Here is a 24,852-nt window from a genome sequence, read left to right on the forward strand (position 1 = left end):
TGATATACACACATAAAAAAAGGCAAGAAGTTCTCAAGGTCAAGTTGGACAACTTGGGAGTGTGCAGACTGCTCAGATCACAGCTGGTCTACACTGCTACATGCTGAATTCCTGAAGCTGCTGGATAAATAAGCAGGTCCTCCCATCCCAGCTGACATGAGATCCTGAGTCAAGGCACGGTGCCAGGTAGAGTATGAATCTGTGCTCATAACAAGCCCTATAGGTGACTCCAAGGCAGGCCCCCTGGTAGACCAATGGGTCTCAGAGACCCTGGCCTTTGAACCAACAATCCCTGACCACCACCTTGAAATCAAAGCACAAAGCCTGCTCCTACTGTAGGCACATCCCTATTTGGTGATTCCCATTACAGTCAAAGCAGGCTTCGCTCTACTGCTCCAGAACATCCATCCTTTCATCCACGGGACAATCGAGCATCTCCTACATGCCACACGTAGCCCACAGATTGAAAGGGAATTACCCCTCACTCTCCGTGTTCAAATGGATTCAACACCTAGTGAGCAGAGATGTACGAGACATAAACTCTGATAGCGATACGCTCACAACATCCTGAGGCCATTATTGAACCCACCAGCCTTTATTGAGCACCTGCTATGTTGCAGGCCCTTGGGGTCAAGAGTCAAAGGTCACAAGTCCAATTCTGAGAGATTTCACAGTATGAAGTGGAGAAGACAATAGTGTCAGACCAAGATGGTGGGGTCCCCAGGGGGAGTGCCTCCCACAACTTGGAGAAAGGAACTGAGGGAGGAGGTATGTGATCTCTAAAATCCCGTAATACATTATGTCCTGTAGAACTTACTAGCAACTATACATGTAAATAACATTTAAGTTAATTTTTGTAAAGTAGAGCCTTAATGGAAAAATGGTTTCAGGCTGAAAACAAACTGGTTGGGTATTTAAAAAGAGAAAGCTCTGAGGGAAGAGTCTTTGGGGAGAAAAAGTACTCAGGAACACCCAAGTCTTCCAACGCGTCCATTTGCAATGTAAGCGCCAGGGGACAGTGACAAGATCTCAGGTAACTACTGCTAAGACATGTTGTTGTTGTTGTTGTTGTTGTTTTGAAAAGGGAATACTCAAAAAAAGATAATCAGGGATACCTGAGTGGCCCAGTCAGTTGAGCATCCAATTCTCGGTTTTGGCTCTGGGCATGATCTCATGGCTTGTGAGTTCAAGCCCCACATCAGGCTCTGCACTGACAGCATGGAGCCTGCTTGGGATTCTCTCTCTCCCTCTCCCTACCTCCCCTCCACTCACACCCTCTCCTCAAAATAAATAAACTTTAAAAAATAGATATGATATCAGTGAAATTCTAAAATACCTTTCTAAAGCTTATTTATTTATTTTGAGAGAGAGAACAAATGGGTGAGGGGCAGAGAGAGAGAGAGGGAGAGAGAATCCCAAGCAGGTTCCACACTGTCAGCACAGAGACCAATGTGGGGATCGAACTCATAAACCATGAGAACATGCCCTGAGCCAAAATCAAGAGTCAAATGCCCAAGCCACTGAGCCACCCAGGCAGCCATCAAGCAGTGTATTTCTAAATCTATACTCCTTTCATTTTGGAGTGGTGGCACCAAAGGAGATGGAAGTTTTTCCACATATTTATATTAAGGCTCACGCTGGTTTTGAAATTCCCCGTCTTTCACAGAAAATCTGTCCCACAAGAGATCATGTGTCAATCTTCAAACAGCAATCTTTTACAGACAAAAGAAACACTTTTAAACTAGAAAATTGTTTTAAATTATGTCTAAAGAACACTACCCATCAAGATATATGGGAGAGAGCCAAAAATTTACTAACAGGAAAATGTACAGTTATACTGAGTGACATGAATGTAAATGAACTAGAAGAAAAACCAAAGCCAATAATAAGAAGAGGAAAGAGTTAAAAAATAAAAAAATAAAAGCAGAAATTACTAAATTAGAAGCCATAAATAAAAGCAATAGATTTGATTATAAATCCAAGGCTTAAGTCTTCAGAGAGACCAAATCCGTATCTAAAGTTCTGAGAGGGTCCAACAAGCACAAAGACCAATTTTAGAGAATGAGAACTGGGTGTAATTATGGGTACAGCATTTAAATTACAATCAAGTGCTACGCATTCTTTATAATAATAAACCTGAAAACGTGGATAAACGATTTTCCAGGAATAGATGTTACCAAAATTGGCTCAATAAAGAAATAGCAAAAACAATGGCCGTGTAAGTCATTGAAAAACCTGTAAGAGATTTATGTCCCATAGAGGTTCTGGACCCAGACAGTATTAAAGGAAAGTTGTGAAAGCCCCAAAACTGGATTCTGCTCCTATTAATTTTACTGCAGAATTATTTTTACACACACACACACACACACATATGCACACACAGCCAAAAGCAGGACAAAGGACATGTGAGGTTGACAGCTGCTTGCAGGAAGGGCCCTGATATTCCAGTCTCTTCTGCTGGGGCCCCAGTGAGCCCTCTGCTTCAGGCTGGGATTTAGTACTGCAGCCCCCACACCAACTCCACAAGCCCTGGCTCTGGGTTTGGCTACCCGACAGGGTAATGGACACTCGCTGGCCAGACCCAAGCGGAGGCGAGAGAGGGGCTTGGGCGTTAGGGCTTCTTAGTTCCCGCACCTCCGCCGTCCTGAGAGGGTGCCGGGATGGCCTGCTGGGGCGATGGAGAGACTCACAGAACAGAGTCCAATCAGCGGACCCGCACAGAGGGCCTCACCGAGACCAGAACTGTCCAGCGTACAACCCTGACTCCAGACTCAACAAATGCTTCGTGGCTTTAAGCCACTGAATTTGGGGCCAATTTATTAAGCAGTATTGCATCAATAAATAACGGAAGCCCACTTTGCCTTCTTAATAGAGACGTGAAAAATCTTAGTTCCAACACTAGAGAATTAAATTCAGCAGCATATTAAAAATATACACCTTGAGAGAGTTAGGTATGTTCCCCAAAGGTAAGGGTGTTTTGATACCGGGAACTCCATCAATGAATATTAAGTCCTAGCCTCAGCAATCAGACAACACAAAGAAATAAAAGGCATTTGAATCAGCAAGGAAGGAAGAAGTCAAACTTTCACTGTTTGCAGAAGACCTGACACTCTACATGGAAAACCTGCAAGTCTCCACCAAAAAAAATAAAATGTATGTTAGAAGTGAAACATAAATTCAGCAAAATTGCAGGATATAAAGTCAAAGTGCGGAAATCTGTGGCATTTCTATATGCCATGAACAAAGCAGCAGGAAGAGAAATCAAGGAATCGATCCCACTTCAAACTGCACTGAAAACCATAAAATACCTAGGAATAAACTTAACCAAAGAGATCCATACACTGAAAACTATAGGAAGGTTATGAAAGAAATTAGAGAAGACACAAAGAAATGGAAAATCCTGCCATGCTCTTGGATTAAAAGAACAAATATTGTTAAAATGTTGACAGTACCCAAAGCAGTCCACCTACTCAAGGCACTCCCTGTTGGAAAGTCAGAAATAGATGCTTCCTTAAAATAATGAACTTGCATCTTAAATCTACAGTCAATATCATAATCAATGGTAAAAACACCAGGGGCCTTTCTGTTAAAAGTCCACAACATAAGAGAGATCCCTTCTATTTGCACAAGTTTTTAGAACTTCTTTATGTTTGAGAGATGGCAAGAAAGCAATAAAAATTTTTCAGAGAAATAAAGGTAAGAGAAATTATTTATAGGTGATATGATTAGTGACCTAGGAAACCCAAGAAATCAACTGAACATCTACTAAAACCAGCCAGATATTCTAATAAACAGGCCAGTCCCACGATGGATATTATATAAATCAATACAAAAATACTGCTACTAAAATAAAATTGAAAATTGGATCCCATTTAGAATGACAAGAAAAGAGAAATCACTAAGGGGAAAAGAACATCTAAAAAATCCTTAGTAGGAAATGGATGATAATACTGCTCATCCAAAAATTATGGCTCACAACAGGGCAGTGTCATAATATATACAAGCAGCTGTTAACAAGTCAGTAAGAGTGGACAAACCCCTCAATAACAAAGTGCCCCAAGGATATGAATGGGCCGCACAAAAACAGAATCATAAATTGTTGATAAATATAAGGGGGAAAATTCAACTGCATTAGTGGGTATTTGAAGAGAGTCTCCTTACTGAATACTGAAAACAAATGGTGGACTGAAGGGGGAGGGGGAGGGAGGGAGGGGGTGACGGTCAGGGTGGGGGGCACTGGCGGGGAGGAGCACTGGGTGTTATATGGAAACCAATTTGACAATAAACTATTAAAAAAATAATAAAAAAAATAAAGAGAGTCTCCTCCCCTAATTTCTCTGTCCCAGCCTTGCCCTTGCTTCTGTGTGTGGGAACTTCTTCCTGGCCTCCCTCCCTGCCCAGTTCCCCTATGGAACTGGTGACTTCTACGACCCAAGAGACTAGAGGAACCTGGCTGTTAGGCCTCATTTCCCTCCGGGCTCTCCCTCTCTTCTGGATGTGACTACGACGCATTCATTCTGGCCTGCCCTCTGTGCTGGGTCAAGAGCAGTGACCCCTCAAGGAAGTAAAATCACAGCCAGCCCACTCAGCCACGGGCCAAAAGCTCAATTCTCCCACCAGCTTCCCGGTAGTAACTGAGAGTTTGGGCCTCACTGTTCAGCCTCCTGGCAATCAATGAGTCCTGAATCTAAGAGGCGAAGAGTGTGCTGCTCATTGGACTCCTAAACCCCAACAACACACGGGAATGTGGAAAGATTTAAGGGGCGCCTGGGCAGCTCAGTCGGTTAAGCGTCTAACTCTTGATTTCGGCTCACGTCGTGATCTCGTGGTTCGGGAGTTCGAGCCCCGTGTTGGCTCCAAAGCCATGTGGCAGTTTCTCTCCCGTCTCTCTGCCCCTACCCTGCACGTGCCCACTCGCTCTCTCACTTTCTCTCTCTCAAAAATAAATATATAAACTTAAAAAAGAAAATGTGAGTAGATTTTAACCTAGAAAACTGTCAAAGAAAAGGCGATGGTGGTTGAAGACAAAATGACAGCCAGCGAGCTGCTGCTCGGGGAAAGCAGGCAGGACACAGCCTTCTGGAAGGCAAAGTGCAACATGCGCCACAAGCTCCATGAAGCGGCTGCTCCCCTGTGAATTTCCCTGTGATTTCGATGCAGTCCGGTTCCCACGCACCGTGGTCCAGAGAGATTCTGAAAGAACTGCGTAAGGGGCTTCAGATCTGCCACCAATCAGGACTTCCGAGCAGCAATGACTCAGCGCCCAGCACCAGCACGCCGAGAGGCGGATCAACAGCAGTGAACACAGGTCAGGAGATCACACCTAATACGCACAGACATTCAGTACATCACCAGCGTGGCATTTCAAGTCCATGGACACAAAGGAGTGGCCACACCGGGCATCCAACCGAAAAGGAATGGACCCCCTGTTCTCCCTCTATACCAAAACAAACACTCGATGGACCAATGACTTCAACGTAAGAAACGCAAAACTATGACGCTCCTGGATGAAAACACGGGCGTTGCGCTAACCTGGTGACGCCTCTCTGGGTCTCAGAGCAGGTGGCAACTCCTTCCTAGGACTCCTGTGATAGGGGCAATAAGTTAAATAGGGGTATTTTATTCCTGTAGCAGGCACTAAAAATATAACCATAATCAAACTAAGAAATACAGCTTTAAAAATGGAATACTAAAACCACCCCGTCCAAAAGAAAACAGGAAAAGTGTGTATATGTTGGGCATGTATAAAAGAGTAAAGGGATAATGAATTTAACTCCCACGTGAATAATTAGATTAAGTGTAATTAGATTAAGTGCTCCATTTGAAAGGAAGAGACCTTACTCTGAACGGATTAAAGTGCAAGGCCAACTAGTTACTGTTTACGAGAAATGCCCTTTAAATATAAATACCATAGATAGGTTGAAAGTAAAAATAACAGTAACAGTAATAGTAATGGAAAAAGACAGTCCATGCATACATATGTATCATTGAGCCTACGAAAGCTCAGAAGGCTGGATAGCTATCAAAGTGGACCTAAAAGAATTACTGCACAGGAAACAGAGGAGATTTTGTAATCATAAAAGGACTTAAGCAGACATAACACGATGGAAAACCTACTGAGAGTTTCAAAATACACGAAAAAAATAAAAAAGGAAAACCCAGATAGAAGGGAAGGGAGAGACGGACAAACTGACGACACTAGCTAAGGTCATACTACTCTTGCAGCAACCGATAGAAATGGTGAACAATGAGCCGGTACGCTTCTAGAAGATTCCGTCACACTGTCCGCCATCGCCACCACGTGTCAGAATACTGGCCCATCCAACGGCTGCAGCAAGTGCCTTCCTCCCCACGGCCCGTGGGGCACTCACCAACACAGCGCTGGGCTACAGTCGTCTCGACTAATGTAAAGATCAAACCCGTAAATGCTACATTATCTGATCACAAAATCAAATTAGACACTAAAAACATTTTCTTCAGTTCTCAAATAGGTAGGAATTAAGCAACATGTTTCTGCATAAGCCATGGGTCCAAGAATTAAATTACAGGGGGAAATGAAAAATATTTTTAGCTAAGTGACAATAGAAACACAGCCCTTAAAAATTTGTAATGTGCAGCTAAAGACGTGCTTCTGGGAATATTTATATTTTCTAGATGGCTCTGGGGGAAGTGAAGAAAGGTTTTGTGTCAGTAACCCAAGGACCCACCCTGAGAAGCTAACAGAACAGTGAATCAAAGACCAAGTAGAAACATAAAAGGGTGGAAGGCGGACACGGAAGACCAAAGATCCTTGAAACCAAAGTTGCTTGCAACAGATAAAACTGTTAAACCCTTCGCGAAGCCAAGGAAAAAGCGAAAGAAAGCACAACTTAACCAATTTCAGGAATGAAAGAGGGTCGTGTTATTATAGAGAATAAGCATATTACAGTAAGAAAATACGGTGAAAAAACTGCACACTGATAAATGAACTCGGATGACACGGGCAGTTCTTTGAAAGACACAAATGATCCACCGGACACAGAGTAACAGGATCTGCCTGGTCCTGTGTTTGTTACACAAATAGGACTCACCATGATGTCCTCCTCCCAGCATGCCCACACACCCAACCCTCCAGGCCCAGATGACCACGCTGCTGGATGCGACCGGGCAGTGAAAAGAGAAATAATAACAATCGAGGAAAACCTCCCTAACCCTTAGTATAAGGCCAACATAACCCTTACACCAAAAGCAGACACAAATATAATGAGAAAAATATTATAAACCAATATCTCTTGAACATAGACTTAAAATCCTTAATATTGGGAAATCAAACCCAGTACTTTCTCTTTATACACATTTACACACACACACAGGAAAAGAGTGGGCAGCTCGTTTGTGGATCTAAATTGTCCATATTCCCAGGACTATACCTAATTAGGCCACCCTGTTTTTATTTATTTAAAACTCTTCAGCCACATGGATTTCACTATTCCTTTGATAACCTACTTCAGTATTTCGCGGGCTTAGTTCTTAAGTTATTTCTACAAAGGACTGGTGGGCAACCACCAAGAGAAACATATATGACAAAAATGAATAGGGCACAACCTTAAGAAATGTACTTTTGAAATTACTGTGAGTTTATCAACAATGAACTTTGATGTTCTCAAATAGTTGTATTATAAAGATGTTTTGACCCAAACCCCTGAAGTCATCCAGTGTGGACATAAATAAAAGAGATCCCTAAGGTCAACGTAAGGAGACAATATGAAACAAAGTAGAATCAGCAAATTAGCCTGATGTGAGGCTTTATGTTTTTTGTTTCTGCTTTTATAGTTGCTGTGGTTACTCTCTGTTTCAGTCATTTTATCCTCCAATTGAATTTTCACTTCAAAGGTTTAAAAGGGAGGAGAGAACGAAAAGTGAAATGCGAATGTGCAGCTGGGATTATCTTCACCAGCCGGTCACTAGGCGCTAGCTGGAGAACCCCGAGTCCGAAGCAGCACACAGGTGTTCGTACCCCCAGGAACAGGCTAAAGCTGGTAGAGACCTCTTCCGAGTTTTATTATGTGATCCGCTCACATCTTCGTCTTCTATCCAATAGAAAAATAACATTCCAAGTAGAAGTGCATATATTCTCCAGAGATGTTTCTTTTGCACCAACTCTTAGGACACGTGGTCTATTTTGTAAGAGACAGAGCGTCAGCAGGGAAGGGGCAGAGGGAGAGGGAGACACAGGATCCGAAGCAGGCTCCAGGCTCTAAGCGGTCAGCACAGAGCCCGACGCAGGGCTCGAACCCACACACCGTGAGATCGTGACCTGATCTGAAGCTGGACGCTCAGCTGATGGAGCCACCCAGGCGCCCCAGGACACATACTTTTTTTAAAAAAAAAAAAGATTTTCCAAATCTGCGGATGCATTTACATGCAGAGTTGTGCACAGACAAAAAGTGTAAGTGGAGGGTAGAGCTGTAGGAACCACATTTGTTTAAAAGGAAAAGCAGCACGTGAGGTGGGACAGCTGGTCCCTGTGTCATTATTTACCCAGCGGTGGTGACACGCTCGGTACAGGGGACAGTGGCGAGTAAGATGGACAGGACGTCACCCTGGAGCTTAAACACTGACCAGGAAGACAAACAGGTGAGGCAACGTGATGAGCCTTCGGAAGAAGGGACACTGTGACACTGAGCAGGGGCCTCGCCCTGACCGCAGGCGGCTGGTAGGGACTGAGATCCGGGTACCCTGAGAAGTGACGTTAAGGCTGGAGCCACGTGCACGAAGGGCTGACCGGCAGAGGCAGACGGCTCCGCGGTGAAAAGGGTGTGGGCGGGTAGGGAATGACTTCCCTGATAACACGCTGCTACCGAGTCTGACGCCGGGCCCTCCGCAAGCAGTGCCAGCTGTCAGAGCCGCCCGGTGCTCATTATCTAATGAACGCATCGCGGTAGACAGAAGGTTACCACGGCTCCCAGGGACCCGTGTGCGACCCCTCCCCGGGAGAGGATGCTGACCTGGCCCACTTGCTTCTAACCCACAGAACACGGCAATACTTCCATGACTGGGGTGTGCACCTTGTGGCTTCTGTCTAGCACGCTCTCTCCGTCTCTCTTGACTTCTGAGCCTGCTCGCTTGGGTGATGCCAGCTGCCGTGCTGGACGGGAAGGGAGGGGGGCCTCCTGCCAAGGGCGAGTGAGGAACCGAAACCCTCTGTCCAACAGCTCGCAGGGAACTGAAGTCTCCCTGTAACCATGTGAGCTTGGAAGGTGACCCTTTCCCCAGGCGACCTTCAGATGGGCGCCCGGCCCTTGAGTACAGCCTGTGACAGAAGTGGAAGCCGAGGACCAAGCTGTGCCCACATTCCCGACCCACAGAAGCTGGGAGGGCAGAAGCGTGTGCTGCTTTAAACCGCGGAGCCGTGGTCATGCTACACTTGCACTTAGAATTTAGATATTTTTTTTTAGCGCCACCGTGGACAAAAGTGATTGGGGTGAGTCCTATATCTTATGTGTGAGAGAGAACAGAGAACAGATAAATTGTTTTTAAGTTTATGTATTTTGAGAGAAAGCACGAGCAGGAGAGGGGCAGAGAGAGAGAAAACCAAGCAGGCTCTGCGTGGTCAGTGCCGGCACCGCCATGGGACTCGAACTCACAAACCATGAGCTCATGACCTGAGCCAAAACCAAGAGTTGGATGCCTAACCGACTGAGCCATCCAGGTCCCCAAGGACAGATAATTATTAAACAGTAAGCTTCCGTGGCAGAGAAAACATATTTTAGCTAAGTCCACACATGGCTTTTCAATGCAGAAACAAAGCATGAAAAATGTTGGACCCTGATAATGGGTCCGTAGCCCTATTTTCCTGTCAGTCCCTGAGCGTCAGGACCCACCCCAGGAAACGTCCCCATGATCTACACAGCGACCGCCTCAAGTGTTATTCTACCCAGCGTCTTTCTGGAAAGATGAGCTGCTGTCTCCTCAAACCCTGATGCCCCAAAGGCAACACGAGATGAGGATCGCGAAGGGTTCCAAATCTGGGAGGGCTACCTTGGGAGTCACAGCTCCTCCGGAGGTAGCCACATGGCAAACCGCCGCGGGCTCTGAAATCAACCATGGTTGTGGCCCAGCCTCCAGGAGACAGGTCTGAGAGGCAAGTGGCTAGTGCTCTGTGCTCCAGCCCCTTCCTCTGTAAACTGGAAATAATCAGAGCATTCCCTTCCCAGGACTGTTGTGAGATTTTAAAGAGAGAATTCACATGAAGGACTTAGCCCTGCGTGTGCTGAATGGCCGGCTCCGTGCCAGGGTATCCCAAGGACTGGTATGAGTGTGTCGATTTCTTTACCGCCTGTTTGGACAGTATTTCCTGTGCATAATCTTGCTGTGCCACCTGCTAGCCGTGTGACCTTGTACAACTTGAACTTCCTAACCTTGGCTTTCCTATCAGGAAAAGACACTGGTCAGAGCATCTCCAGCCCAGACCCGCGGTGATGCACAGAAGATGCACATGAGCTCTTGGCTCAGTGTAGGCACAGGGAACTAAGAAAGTCCTTAATTCTGTCCTCGAAGGTAGAGCAAGGACCCTCTGGAAACAGGACTGCTGTCCAAGTATGCAGGTAAAAGTGGTCTCATAATGGGTTGAACAGAAACTGAATGGACTTTTTTTTTTTTTTTTTTTGGAAAATTCATTTGCTTCTTGGCAACTCAACAGAAAAGGTAGCCAGAACCAAGAGTTTAAGATTCAGGAGATAAACACTCTTGGCAGTGAGGGAAACAATGTCTTTACTAATTATTTTCCCTACAAATTGGGAAAATAACAGCCACATTCAGCCTTAGCGTGGAATGTTTGTGCCAGAGTCTGGAATATTCCAAGTTTTAGTGACTAGAAACACAAGGACGCAGGGCCTCCGCCTGGCCGTACCACTGCAGTCACATACTCCAACTGGTAATTAGCACAAAAGTTAAGAGCTGATATGTGTGCCTAACCCATAAAATGTGAAAGATCCCTATTTCTACAGAAACCCTACAAGCACCTACCCAGCACCTAGATAAGCATTTTGCATTTTGCATTTATTTTCCTTGTAATTCTGCTCTCAGCCCTTCTCCCAAATCGCCTCAGCAACAAGCCAGTGGAGGGCGAGGGCTGGGGACATCACGCCCCTGGCCCGGGGCCAGGACATCACCGCGCTGCCTCCAGCTCTAAGCTGAGCCCAGAGCACACCCCGTGCGGTGGAGAAGACGCAAACTGGTGATCGTTTGGTTTGCTATAACCAAATGATACCTGACAGTATTAGGACACTCGCCGACGGTCCTGGCTAGCAAAGAGACGCCCCCGCCCAAGACTGAACTGGTGTGCCTGGGTAGCTAGGGCCGTTAAGCGTCTGACTTGACTTCCGTTCAGGTCATGATCTTGTGCTGGTGAGTTTGAGCCCCACGTGGGACTCTGTGTTGACAGTGCAGAGCCTGCTTGGGAGTCTGTCTCCTTCTATCTCTGCCCCTCCCCGACTGATGCTCGCTCTCTCGCTCTCTCTCAAGATAAATAAAATAGGGGCACCTGGGTCTGACTTCCACTCAGGTCATGATCTTGCATTCATGAGTTCCAGGCCCGCGTCAGGCTCTGTGCCGACAGCTCAGAGCCTGGAGCCCGCTTTGGATTCTGTGTGTCCCTCCCTCTCAGCCTCTCCCCTACTCATGCTCTGTCTCTGTCTCTCTCAAAAAATAATACAAATAAATAAATAAATAAATAAACTTTACCACAACAACAAAAAGACTGAACCATGAGAGTTTAAGACTGGAGGGAAAGAAACAGAAGCCCCTGCGCTCCCACATCTCTGCTGCCCCCGTGTTGACCTCTGGGATTCACCTGCCCACCCATCTTCCAACAGAAGGCGCGAGGGCAGCTCACGGAAGCTGAGCACTCTGTGCCCCCCAAGGCGCGAACCCAAACCTCCGTCACGGAACCGACGGTGGCACCCTGCGTCCCCAGGCTGAACGAGAACTCCGATCACAGAACGCTCTGCCCGGCCTGCCTGTAATTCAACGCTCACAACAGCCTGGCAAGGTAGGCTGCATCCTTAGTCCTCTTGGACAAGCCAGGAAACTGAGGTCCAGAAAGATTCAGTCGTTTCCCCAGGCCACAGAGCTGTCAAGAGGCCAAGCCAGCCCTGCGCAGTCCAAGTCCAGTTCTGGCCTGACCCCTGATACCTGTCAATGCCACCACTGCAGAGTGAGACACACCCACAGGGAAGTGACATCAGGGGAGGACGGTGGAGAACTCTCCTTACCCGATGGCGTTTATGCCGTAGGAGGAGCGGAAGCCTCTGTTAGGGACTCTGCCATGTGGCAGACAGTTGTCTTGATGTGGCCTTTTTTTTTTATGTTTTTTAAATGTCTTTATTTTATTTTGAGAGACAGAGCAGAGAGGCGAGTGGGGGAGGAGCAGAGAGAGAGGAAGACAGAGAATTCGAAGCAGGCTCCAGGTTCTGAGCTGTCAGCACAGAGCCCGGTGTGGGGCTCAAACCCACAAACTGTGAGATCATGACCTGAACTGAAGTCGGACACTTAACCGACTGAGTCACCCAGGAGGCCCTTGACATGGCCTTTCAAACTCTGTCCTGTCTAGTCCCTCCTGCCACTCCTTTGAACTCACTCTCCTATTGCACCTGTTACCAACGCTGTGGTCCTCCGCTGTGCTAAGAAAGAAGGCTGAAGAGCACTTTTTCAGGGTGAACAGAGCTAAGAAGAAAGAGAGACACCAAACCACACGTCAGTGTGACAGGAAGCCTCAGCAGGACGTCTACTACAGTTAAGTAAACTACGCCCGAAGGAACAGACTCTCCCCATGAAGAAATCGGAAGTATAACTTCGTGAATTGAGTACACTGAATCCAAATTCCAGTGACCAATCAGGCATCCGATGTCTCGAGCTAAGTCAGGAGAGCAGTCATTCTGTACAGGATCATGTTATTCATTCCAAGAGTTACACAGATAACGCAGATGAACGTTTCCATCACCAGCCTCCCCCGTGATACGACCCGCTGTCTTTACAAGAACTTGAAAGCATGGAGCGGATTCAGTGCACGCTCCTGGATGGCTCACGTGAGCGGAATTCTGCTGACGCCTCTTCTGGCAGGGGGGCGGCGTCTAAGGGTATATCCAGCCTGGCTTCCCAGCTGTTCGCATCCTGCCCCAGCTGGAGGGAGACGGGAGCAGCTGACAGCCTCACCCCCAAAGCTCAGTTTGGCCCCGTCACTAGCACATCTCACCCCTGCAGCTGCCAACGCAAAGACTAGCATGCCAGCTGGAAAGCAGCTGACTCGCTTTTCTGACCAAGCTTTGGAGTCTTGGAAGCTGAGAACCAGGGTGCCAGGTGGGTCCGACTCACTTTCTGTGCATCTGTAGGATCCGCTCACTCTACAGGCCAGGAGGTGAGCAGCTGTGCCTGTTTTTCTCACCATCACAGCCCCGTGTCCTCGGACAAATAAATGTGTGGACTAAGAAAACCAAAAACTCTATGTTGGAGATTCCCAGTTCTGAAAGCATGGTGGACTGTGCAAATCCTGAGAGAAAAGTTTCTCACTCCAAACACAAAAATGTGAAATAAAATGTGGCAGGTTTGTAGTGTAGACACAACTAAACTAGAATGAAAGGAAAGGAAGGTACCAGGATCCATAAATTTTAAAAAGATTAAAAAAAAAAAAAGAATTAATACCCAGCACGTTCAAATACTGCCAGTGCCATCAATGCCAGGGAGACACAGCGGATATGGGTCTTCAGTCTCGGAACTGTCAGTTTAGTGACAGGCAGTATGACTGCGAACACAGGAGATGGGGAACCAGAGCTGGGGCCCCCATGCAAAGCCAGGATCCTACAGGACTACCCTGCCCAAGTTCAAGGGGCTAGAAGAACTCTCCCAAATACCCGAGGGAAACTGCGAAGTGGCAGGTCTACCCAGAGAGCTCAGGAAGGCTCGGGGTCTCCCAAGAGAAGTCAAAAGCTCAAGCCTTCACCACATGAGTGTAAAACCAAAAGGACAATAATCATACGGGACACAAAGCCCAAAATGAGAAATCAACACAAAACCCGAGCTCAAGCCGTGAAATCTTGAAATATCCATCACAAGTAAATAAGCTAGTCCACGAGACCCTTCATGATTCCAGGTGCACAGGACTCTCATGGAAGTAGTATTAGTGGATGGGAAAGACTGCAAATGAGCTCAAAATGTAAAACTTCAAGGCACTGTAAGAGATAACTCATGCCGATACAGATTCAGCACCCTAAGAAATAGAGATAATAAAATAATCTAAAAGGGAAGATGGAAAAATAAATGTATATATTTTATAAACACACAATCTCCACCTCCCCAAAACTTTTAAAGACATAGAATACACAGAAACCATAATAGGGATAATGAAAGGACATTATTTATAAATTATCTGGCAGTTTAAAAAAAAATAAATCTTCTATAGACAAAAAGGTAAAGGCATTGGAAAATGAGAGTCAATCCATAGACAGTTTAAACAGCAATATAGGCATTGTTTGAAAGAGAACTGGGAAATGAACTTTAGGCCTGGAATCATCATCACTCAGCGTGTTAAGCAGAGTGATAGAAACACAGAGAAATCTAAAGCAGTATGGCTGAATAATAAGGTCCCATTACACGTAGGAGAAACCCAAAGAAGGTAATGGAGAAAATAAAGACAAGACAGTAATTGAAGCAATGGTGAAGAATTTTTATTTTTTATTTTTTTATTTAAAAAAAATTTTTAATGTTTTTTATTTATTTTGATACAGAGAGAACTGAGCAGGAGAGAGGGAGGGGCAGAGAGAGTGGGAGACACAGAATCAGAAGCAGGCTCCAGGCTCCAAGCTTATCAGCACAGAGCCCAATGCGGGGCTCGAACCCATGAACGTGAGATCATGACCTGAGCCGAAGTTGGAGGCCTAACCAACTGAGCCACCCAGGTGCCCCCTTTTTAAAAAAAATTTTTTAATGGGTGAAGAATTTTTAATAATTGTTTGGATTCAAGACACACATCAAGGGTAGATATACACAAATTAAAAATAAAACCATATCAAAAGTCATGATTATGAAAACTACAGAACTATAAAACAGACAAACAAACAAACCGAACAATAATCTTAAGAGCAATCAAAGAAAACCTTAGTGCAAAAGAAAGCACCCATTAAAGACTTCTCAACAGTAATAGTAGAGACCAGGATATAGTAGGTAATATCTGCTAAAGGACAAAACCATTACCTAGAATTCTATATATGGCTAATGTTCAGGAAAAATAGGAAAAAAAATGTTTTTCAGGCAAATACAGAGAATTTGCTACTCATAGATCTTCAGTAGAACACCACTTTCATAAGAAGCAAACTAAATCCCGGAGGCAGAATTGGTTTGTAGGCAGCCATGACGGAAGAGAGGAACTGGACTAATTAAAATAAGCCAGGACTATTAAAAAACAAACAGAAAGCCGACCACCACCCTATGACATTTTTTGATAATGTGTTTCAATATGGTGGAACAAAATGCCAGGTAACAACAATCGTGGGAGGAGAGATGTGGGGCTTGATTTCACCACCCTGAGCTCATGACCTGAGCCAAAATCCAGAGTCAGACGATCAACCGACTGAGCCACAGAGGCACCCTGTGAACCTTTTAAAAAGAAGTAATTCCACAAATAAAACAAGAATAGCCACAAACTGGTATTTGTAGAAGTGAAGTAATAGACATATATGTGTTCATTATAAACCAGTCTGTCTACTTTTGTGTTTAAAATTTTTCATATTAAAAAGCTAAAACCTAAAAATAAAAATAGTGATACCATTCAGAATACCAAATCTCATAAAATATATCTCACAAAGATGTGCAAGAATTTTAAAGGGAAAATTATGTAAAACTTACTAACATTAACAACACACGACTAAAGAAATGACCACATTCATGAAGCGAAGCCTTGATACCATGAGGTAGTCAATTCTCCCTCAAGTTAACCTCTAAGTCCCCAAAGGGTATTCTGCAGAACTTATCAAGAAGATTTGAAAGTTCATATGAAATATTTCCCTTTTTTTAATGTTTTATTTATTTTTGAGAGAGAGAGACAGCGTGAGCAGGGGAGGGTCAGAGAGAGAGGGAGACACAGAATCCAAAGCAGCCTCCAGGTTCTGAGCTAGCTGTCAGCACAGAGCCCGATGCAGGGCTCGAACCCACCAACCATGAGATCATGACCTGAGCTGAAGTCAGATGCCTAACCCACTGAGTCACCCAGGTGCCTCTGAAATATTAACATTCAAGAATAGTCAAGATAATTTTAAAGAAGAGTAGGGAGAGGCGGAGGGGAAATTAATGTTCTTTGAGTACTTAGCAAGGGCCGTCCAAAGCACTTTCCATGTATTATCTCATTTACTCTTCTCCACACCCCTCTGGGGGCACATGCTATTATCATCACCATTTCACAGAGGGAGAAACTGAGGGGGGTGGGAAAGTGCACAACTTGTGTGAGGTTTAGGGTGACCGTTCTTCATGGTTTGCCCAGCACTAAGGGTTTCCTGCAATACGGGATTCTCGGTGCGAGGGCTGGGAAAGTTCCAGCAACACAGGATACTAAGCATCTTCCTAAGGTCCCGGGTCAGCACCTCAGTGGCAGAGCTGACCTCAATGTCTGTATCACTATATGCCAACCAACCTAAGCACTTAGGACTGATTACAAAGTATAGAAAATAGAACCCAGGAGGATGCTGGAAATAGAGCAAATAAATGTGCAACAGAACAAGGAACCTGGAAGCATAACTGTCTATACCTAGTACTTATCAAAAGGGACAAAGGATTCGATAAATGTTAACCAGGATAGCCAGTTTGTCTAGATGGGAGAAAAATAGATGCTGACTTCATGCAATAAAAATAAATAATAAAATATAATAAAAATAAATAATAAAGTCTACTTCTACTAAAAGTGAACAGCAAAAGTTAAAATTTAGAAGAAATTATTTTTTAGATCTTTATTGGAGCCTAGTAAAGAGAAAAAGATTTATTTAATCTAGAAAAATGGGCAAATAATAATAAACAGCTCAAAGAAGAAACACAGAAAACAATATAGACATATAAAAAGACTCTCAGAGCCTCTAGTATTGACAATTAAAATAATGAGATATTTCATCTCCAGTGTGCAACATTTAAAAGTCTGAAGATGTCAAGGATTTGCAAAAACACAGGTAACCCAAGCTTTTTCAATAATGTTTTTATTTGTTTTGGAGAGCAAGCGAGTGAGAGACAGAGACAGAGACAGCGCGATCAGGGGAGGGTCAGAGAGAGAGAGGGAGACACAGAATCCGAAGCAGGCTCCAGGCTCTGAGCTGTCAGCACAGAGCCCGACATGGGGCTCGAACTCACAAACCGTGAAATCATGACCTGAGCTGAAGTCAGATGCTTAACTGACTGAGCCACCCAGGTGCCCCTAACCTGAACGTCCTAACAAGTAAGCATGTAAAATGGTACAACCAGTTTAGAAAGTGATAGAGCAAAACGTATGAAAGTGGAAAATGGGCGTGTGTTACTACTCAATTAATTTGTAATAGATTCCCTAGAGCTCACACCTGTTGGATGAGAGAGGGGCACAGATACCTTTGCAGCATTGCAATATGAAGCGGGAAAAACACATATTTATCAACAGGAATGCACAGTTTATGGTTCGTTCAATTAAAAGGAATGAAGTCAGCATACGTATCAACATGAATAAATCTTTAAGATATTGATTTGAAAAAGTCAGCTGCAGAGACCCACTGTATGCAGTTGGGTACTGTTCAAACAATGTTTAAATATTTAAAAAAATGTCGAATACTGATTAGGGACACCCCCCCCCCACACACACACCACCACCACCACCAACTTCAGAGTAGTATTGCTTCTACAGAGTGGCTGGGTAGGGAGAACAGGGGGTTGATATAAGTAGGTTTATATATATATATATATATATATATATATATTTAACATTTTATGTCTTTAAATTTTTAAAATTCTGAAGCACATATAGTAAAATCTGGTTGATAAGAATATCAAGTTATCAATATATTGGGATCCTTTTTTCAACTTTGAAATATTTTACATTTTATAGGCAAATGGATGAGGGGGACCAAAAGCCTTTTTTCAATCCTCTCTTTCATGATTGCAACTTATACTAAAACTGGCTGAAAAAATGATTTTAGTTTAGAGATTTTACTTAGTAGGCCACACTTCTGGAAGCATCTATCCCATAACCCCGAATACAGCTGCCCTGAGATAGAACACAGACTCCAAATCCTAACGCAGGCGAGGCTCCCACGCACACTACCAAAAAAAAAAAAAAAAACACCAGGATTTAAAATCAAAAGCAAAAAAGCAGAACCAGGTTCTCGGAGACTATTCTGATTCATGTGGACACAGAGCTCATGAGAATTGCTTAAATCCTATTCTGGCTTTAATTACAAATAGAGCAAAACGTTAAGGAATCTGTTGGTCAAAGCACAAGCCAGGTTCCCCACGCCCTGCTGAAGACATCAGCGGTTCTAAGAACGGGTCCTTCAAACGGATGGGGAGACGGAAGCTTCCAGGAGCAAGTGAAAGGATGGCAGGGTCAGAGTTAGTCCAATGAGACTGCCCAGGTTTTTAAGTAGGTGTCTAGAACCCGAGCTCTTGGGGGGATATAAACGCTTAAAAGATTAAAAAAAATATTAATATGATGCTGACTTATTCAGGTTCTCCATCCCTCATCTATCAGTTGGAGGCAAGGTATACCGGGCGTTAAATAAAGCACAAGGAGGCGGAATGAACGATGAGCTGGAGGAAGTTTGAAGATGCAGACGGCGGCCCGTTGGAGAGCATGACATCCAATAAAGTTCAAATAAAGCTGGAACAAAGTTTACTTGAACTGCATTACCATTCTGCTGAAAACTACGCTAAATTACAATCTCATCGCTCTAGACGCTATTCTTCTTCCAAAGACAGAACACATTACAAAACGTCCACCAGGGGGCGACCTAGTCTCCGACACGAGACAGCCTAGAGACGGCCCCCTGCACCTGCCACTTAGCGGACACCCACCCACCAGAGCCACGGTCTCCTCCTCTGCAGAGTGAGGGGAACAGCGGACCGACTGCAAGATTCTCCCAAGAGGATGGCACGAGATGGTCCATGCACAGATCTTAGAGGCGCTCCTGGCACCGAAGCACTCAAGGCCTTTTTAGGTAACTATGTGCTGGTACAAAAACGTTGGGTTTAATAAAATACTAAACAGACACAGAAAGAAATAGCTACTAAAAATGCACAGGCACGATTTCTTGAAACATTCTGTCCAGATTATATCAACTTCACTTTCCCAATCCCAGGGAGCTGATAATTAAAGAATTGTACACACTACGGAGTTGTTTAATGCAGCTCCCAGTGGGGACACGGCTCAAAGGGCTACAGGGCTAGCCATTTGGTATAGAAGAGACATCTGAAAATATTTCTCATACCTGTCTTTATAAATCACAGACACCGCAGGAACAGTTCAGCCTATGAAAGCCTTCTGGAATGCAAAGCAAATTTTTTGTTTTGCAATTGTAATGAGTTCATTACATCATCATCTACACCAGGGAAGAAATACATTTAGCATCTTCACATGATATAGTTGCATTGCTTGAAAAAAAAAATCTTCACTTTCCACAGCTGTAACATCTACCTAATTAGGTATATACTGATGTTGAGCATTTACAGATTTTAAAAAGGAAGCTTTAAAACATTTAAAAATGGATGTAATTTTTGTTTCCACAAGGAAGGAACAGAAAGAGCCAAATGACAATTAAGAGAAAGAAAGCATGTCTATATGGTGCGGTAACAGGAGCCATGGACAGACTTCTGAATGTATGTGGCAGGCCCACAGGGGTTTATCTGCCCTTCTTGGAGAGAAGAGAGGGCAGGAACCCTGTTGCTGAGAGAGGAGGGAAGCCATTGAGAAGATGAGATGGACGAGAAAAACCTGGAAGTGCTTGGGAACAGGCGTCATGGGCACCTCTGACAGCCAATAAAGGCCGGGCTGAAATATTGTCCAAGGAAAGACCCCAAGATCCCTTGAGAAGCCACCACAGGAAAGGGATGGTCCCTTCCTCTCTGACAGATCAGGAGATGTGTTTTCTGGAGACAGTGAAGCATCCCTGTGCTCAGGGCTCCCAGGCATAGCTGAGAGAGGGCGAGGAAGCAAGGCGTCAAACTGAAAACAAAAGAAAGAAAAGAGCAAATCACACTTAAACACTTTAACCCTATTGCCCCTGCTCAGTTCCCAGACCATCCAATCAGGCTTCAATCTCCTCAACAGGAGGGTGCTTGGTTCTCCTTCAGAGAAACGGACCACCTAAGAAAGAAGACATAGCGATGTATGAAGGGCCCTGCAACCAAGTTGTGCTCGGGAAGCATCCAGAACTTTCAATCAGCCTCTTAGTGTCTCATTATTAAATATAAACACCCAAACATCAGACACTGGGAGAAATTCAGAGACTATAACAAACGGGGTGGGAAGAAGCTCAGCACTAATGAGGAGAATGAAGTGAGGTAAAGAATGCTCAAAAACTAAAAATTAACACACTCCAAGAGTTCACCAAAATCTTACATATTTTACAAAATAAAAAGGGCCAGAACACTAAATAACTGTACTAGCAAGGTAAAGAAACTCTCCCGGAAAGTAGAAAATGCAGAGATGAAAAATAAATAATAAAATTACAGAATGTTTTCAGGTTGAGACAGGGAGCTAATAGCAGTTTCACAAAAAGCATGACAAAAACCAGTGAGGAAGAAAATAATTGAAGAATACAGAAAGTAGACTAGAATTTTATCGCTTGAATTTTCAAACTGAAAGGGTCCAGAAAGTTCCCAGCATAATTACTAGTAAGAACTTAGTTACCGTAAGTCATCATGAAACATAATAATACTAGGGATAAAAACGATGTTTCCAGTGGGGAAAACAGTCTACATTTAAAAGGATCGACAGAGTACCATCAGGTTCTCAAGCAGCAATGGGCATACAGACAAGTAAGATGTCTTATAAAACACTGAGGAAACAGGACTTCCATCTTGGAATTTTATACCTAAACCAACTAGCAGTCAAGGGTGGAATATACATAACATATTTTTATGCAAGATATGGCAGGCACACGTTTCAACCTTCTTTCTTATTCATGGAACTCTTTGTTTGAAATACCAATGTGTACAGCTAAAAATATGTACTCATCTATTTTCTCATGCAGTTAGCCACGGCCCTGTGTCAAAAAACTGACAAAGAGAAAATCTGCGACAAAGGTTTCTCAAAGTATCCTATTTTCCTGATAAAAGAGATTTGGCTGCCTCGGCTTTTTGCCTCTTCTGCCCTCTTACTGCCTAGAACTCAGATATAATGCTAAGAGGTAGACCGGCTATCATGAGACCATGAAGCAGGAAGACAAAAATCAACATGTAAGGATGCTGGTTACAAACAAGAGTAAAAGCCTGGGTCACTGGTGGTCTCACAGACCCACTGTACCAGCGACCACACTGTTGACGTCAAAAGTGTGTGTCGGGGCGCCTGGGGGGCTCCGTCGGCTAAGCGTCCAACTTCGGCTGAGGTCATGATCTCACAGTTTGTGGGTTCGAGCCCCGCATAGGGCTCTGTGCGGACCGCACAGAACCTGGAGCCTGCTTCGGATTCTGTGTCTCCCTTCCCCCCCCCTCTCTCTCTGTTCTCCCTCCCTCCCTCACACGCAGTCTGTCTCTCTCTCTCAAAAATAAACATTTAAAATTTTTTAAAAAGTGTGTGTCACAGAAAGAAAGAAAACAAAAAAATTCTGTCGTCAGTTTTTCTGTTATTTGCTGAAAATATTCCTAACAAGTGATCAAATGGTTTTGCCTCCCACATACCCTTCCTCGGAAAGCTACTAGAAGTTGTGCTCCACAAAAATAAGGGAAAAGCTGAGAAAGAAAAAGCTATGGTGCTCAGACAACAGGTGATCCACCAGAGAAGGGACGCGGGAGGAAATGCAAGTGTCTCAGTAAATGGTAAGTAAATGGGCGGTCCCGAGGCCACAGCTGTCCTCTGCGCCTAAAAGCAACAGTTCCCATTAGAACAAAAGAATAAAGGTCTCCAGGAGAGAGAACATCAGATAAAAATAAATAATGGACAGACGACCTGATGTGTTCGATCATGTTGCAAGGAATTTAATAGTTCTCCCAGAACGTTTGGGAGGTAGAGATTGGTGCACCAGAAATAAAGCAAAAAAAAAAAAGGTAGGGTTTTTTTTTTTTAAAGCAATTATTAACTCTAGGAAAAACAAAAAGTTGCAAGAGGCATGTAATGCAGTCATAGGACACGGCGTGGCTCAATTGTGAACAATACTTGTAAAGTCTTCATAGTGAAAACACTAAATTTTGTTTTTTAAAAGTTATGGCAACACCATACTGAAAAGTTGGAAAGAAGGGATGTCAGTGTGGCTGGAGTAGAATGAGTCGGGGGAGGGGGGCGAGGAGTGGAGGTACGGTAAGAAAGGATATCACAGAGGAAAGCAGGGATTAGGTTATCCAGAGGTTTGAATTTTCTTTCCTAAGCGCTGAAGAAAGCCACTAGAGAGTTTTAAACAGGAAACCAGCAGGATCCAAGTCATGATTGAAAATGATGACTTTGGCTGTCGCGTTGGGAAGAATACGGTGTGCGGGGGCAGGAAGGAGAGCTGGCGGACCAGTTAGGAGGCGACTCTAGCAGGGAGAAGAGGCTCCTGCAGAAGAAAGGAGGAGGAGGGCTGGGCTGGGGAAGCACACTTAGAAAAGGAGGCGGCAGGGGAGATGGAAATGCATGCTGGCGGTTGGTGGATTTTAGGGAGAAAGGGATGACTTTCTGTGTGTTAGCGTGAGCCATCGGGAAAAGGCAGAAGGTGTCATCACAGAGCTGGGAAGACGGGCGGAGGAACGTGTCCAGAGCCGGGGTCTAAGTTTTGGGGTCTAGGGTCCTGTTTCAGACATGCTAGGGCTAAGATGCCACTAAAGAGTGCCAAGTAGGCAAGTGTTCGGGGGCACGGGGCAACCCACAGGGAGACAGCCCCCAGGATACACTCTGCCTTCAACAAGTAGTCATTCCTCCCGTTCTCTTGCCGGCACAAAGGAATGTTTTCTTATATGCTTGGACTTTTAAGTAACCTCAGTGCTACGATCTGGGGCACTGATTGATTTAACAGTTGATCCTGAGACGCCAAAGAGAAACAAGCAGTGAACTCTGGGATATCACATCACAGAACCCCTTCAAAATGTTGAGGCCTAACCGGTTTTCTATTTGAGTCATATCGATCCCAAGGAAAATCCCATATCTCTCTCTAACAGGGTTGCAGTCATAAAATAATAAAAGTCCCCCGTTTCGTGAAGTAATTTTCCATTATTATTTGAATTAGTAAACTCTGTCTTCTAAAGAAATTAATATTACCCCCGCTCAGTGGATTTGTGTCTGTGTGTGCAGAGCATATGCCAAGTTAAAGAGCAGCTCGGGCACACTTTGAGAGTCTCTGTAAGAGTTTTAAACAGTTCTTTCCCAATAAACATTCAAAAGGACCAATTTGTACAAAAGTCTTTCAAAACACTTTTTACGACCATTATTTTCATTTGCAGGTCATAGAGTTCTTTAAACAGTCAGCCGTCCTCTTCCTTGGCTTCCACATAGCTCTGTGCAATCCTTTTATTTAATCATTAAGTCCCAAATTGGTCATTTCTGTGAGGATTTTAACGAGACCTGGGTTTTAGCCACATTACAGTAGACGTGGTGGGGGTGGAAGGTAGCAGTGGCAACTGCAACATAAAACGTACCATAAAGTGGTAACGGCTCATGATTGAGGCCAGTTGTTGAAAAATAAATGCCTGTTTCAGAGAACCATAGAAATTCAGAGTTGGAGGCCAAGGCACATCATTCATTGGTAGGCCGACAGCGCCTCTAGCGGCAGAAGACCGCGGTGGCGGCGTCCAGGGGAAGCTTCTGTATTTTTAAAAAGGCACCTGCTGGGTGAATCCTCATTACGCAGAAACAAAGGCTCCACAGGTGCCCGGTTTTAAGGGGATGCGACTCGAGGACACCCGGATCTATGCAACAGCTAGAATGCCTACGCTGCAGTTTTAACTTCGAAATGAGTTATCACTTTACACAGGTTCATTTAAGGATTATTGATAGCCCAGAAAGTCACAAAGTGGCGGGAGGCGGAAAAAGTCTGCTAAAGTTTGGCCGCCACCGACAACCAGGGAGCGATCCTGATCAAAAACAAGAAGGAAAGAAAACTACAGAAGTAGGTGAAGAGTCCACTTAAAATAAACAGGAGCCCGCTGTGGACCGCAGCAGGCACACCTGCGGAGGAGGGCATGGCTCACCTGTGTGGTCACTGCGCCTCCCCCAAGTTTAGGGACGGCAGGGCTGGAAAGGAAACTTCGCGGAGGGCTGCCCCAGAACCTGGGCGGTGGGGAGCGGATTCGCTCAGGGAGCGGGTCAGTAAGGGGACCCGATGCACCCCATCCCAGCGACACGTGTAACTGTCAAGACACACACACCTTGGCAAATGACACCCGAAAGGGGAGGGAGGGGAGCGGGGAGAGACCCCGAGGCTGTGCCGTCTGGGCTACGCGCTGGCGTCTCCCGGGCCCCGTGCCAAGTGCTCCCTCCCCACCCACCCTCACCCCCCCGGGACTTGGCACCTCGGGCGGGGGAGACGGGGGATTCCCTACGCGCCAGGAGCCGGAGCCTGGGGGCTCGGCAGAAGCACCCCCGCCGTCGCCAGGCGTCCCCCCGCCACCCCCCTCCCCCGATGCACACACCCCGGGGCCGCGCGAGGTGCCCCCGGGGTGGGGGGCGACCCCAGCCCTCGCCCCCGCTCG

At 45.0% G+C, this 24,852-nt stretch overlaps 1 protein-coding gene across 2 annotated transcripts in view; it reads right to left on the reverse strand.

The window, feature by feature from the left end:
• ADAM12 (ADAM metallopeptidase domain 12) overlaps positions 1-24,369 on the reverse strand; it is a 340,207-nt gene extending 315,838 nt beyond the window's left edge. Inside the window, exon 1 of one of the 2 annotated variants that reach the window (XM_029932773.1) lies at positions 24,352-24,369. The gene's annotated coding sequence lies outside the window, so the exon portion shown is untranslated. Of the gene's footprint in view, positions 1-4,986; positions 5,061-24,351 lie in introns of those variants that run through there. The other variant, XM_029932774.1, reaches the window with a different exon arrangement.
• Between the last annotated feature and the right edge of the window lie 483 nt (positions 24,370-24,852).

The sequence above is a fragment of the Suricata suricatta genome, chromosome 2 (genome assembly GCF_006229205.1).
Source record: "Suricata suricatta isolate VVHF042 chromosome 2, meerkat_22Aug2017_6uvM2_HiC, whole genome shotgun sequence".
In the NCBI taxonomy this organism is placed as follows: domain Eukaryota; kingdom Metazoa; phylum Chordata; class Mammalia; order Carnivora; family Herpestidae; genus Suricata; species Suricata suricatta.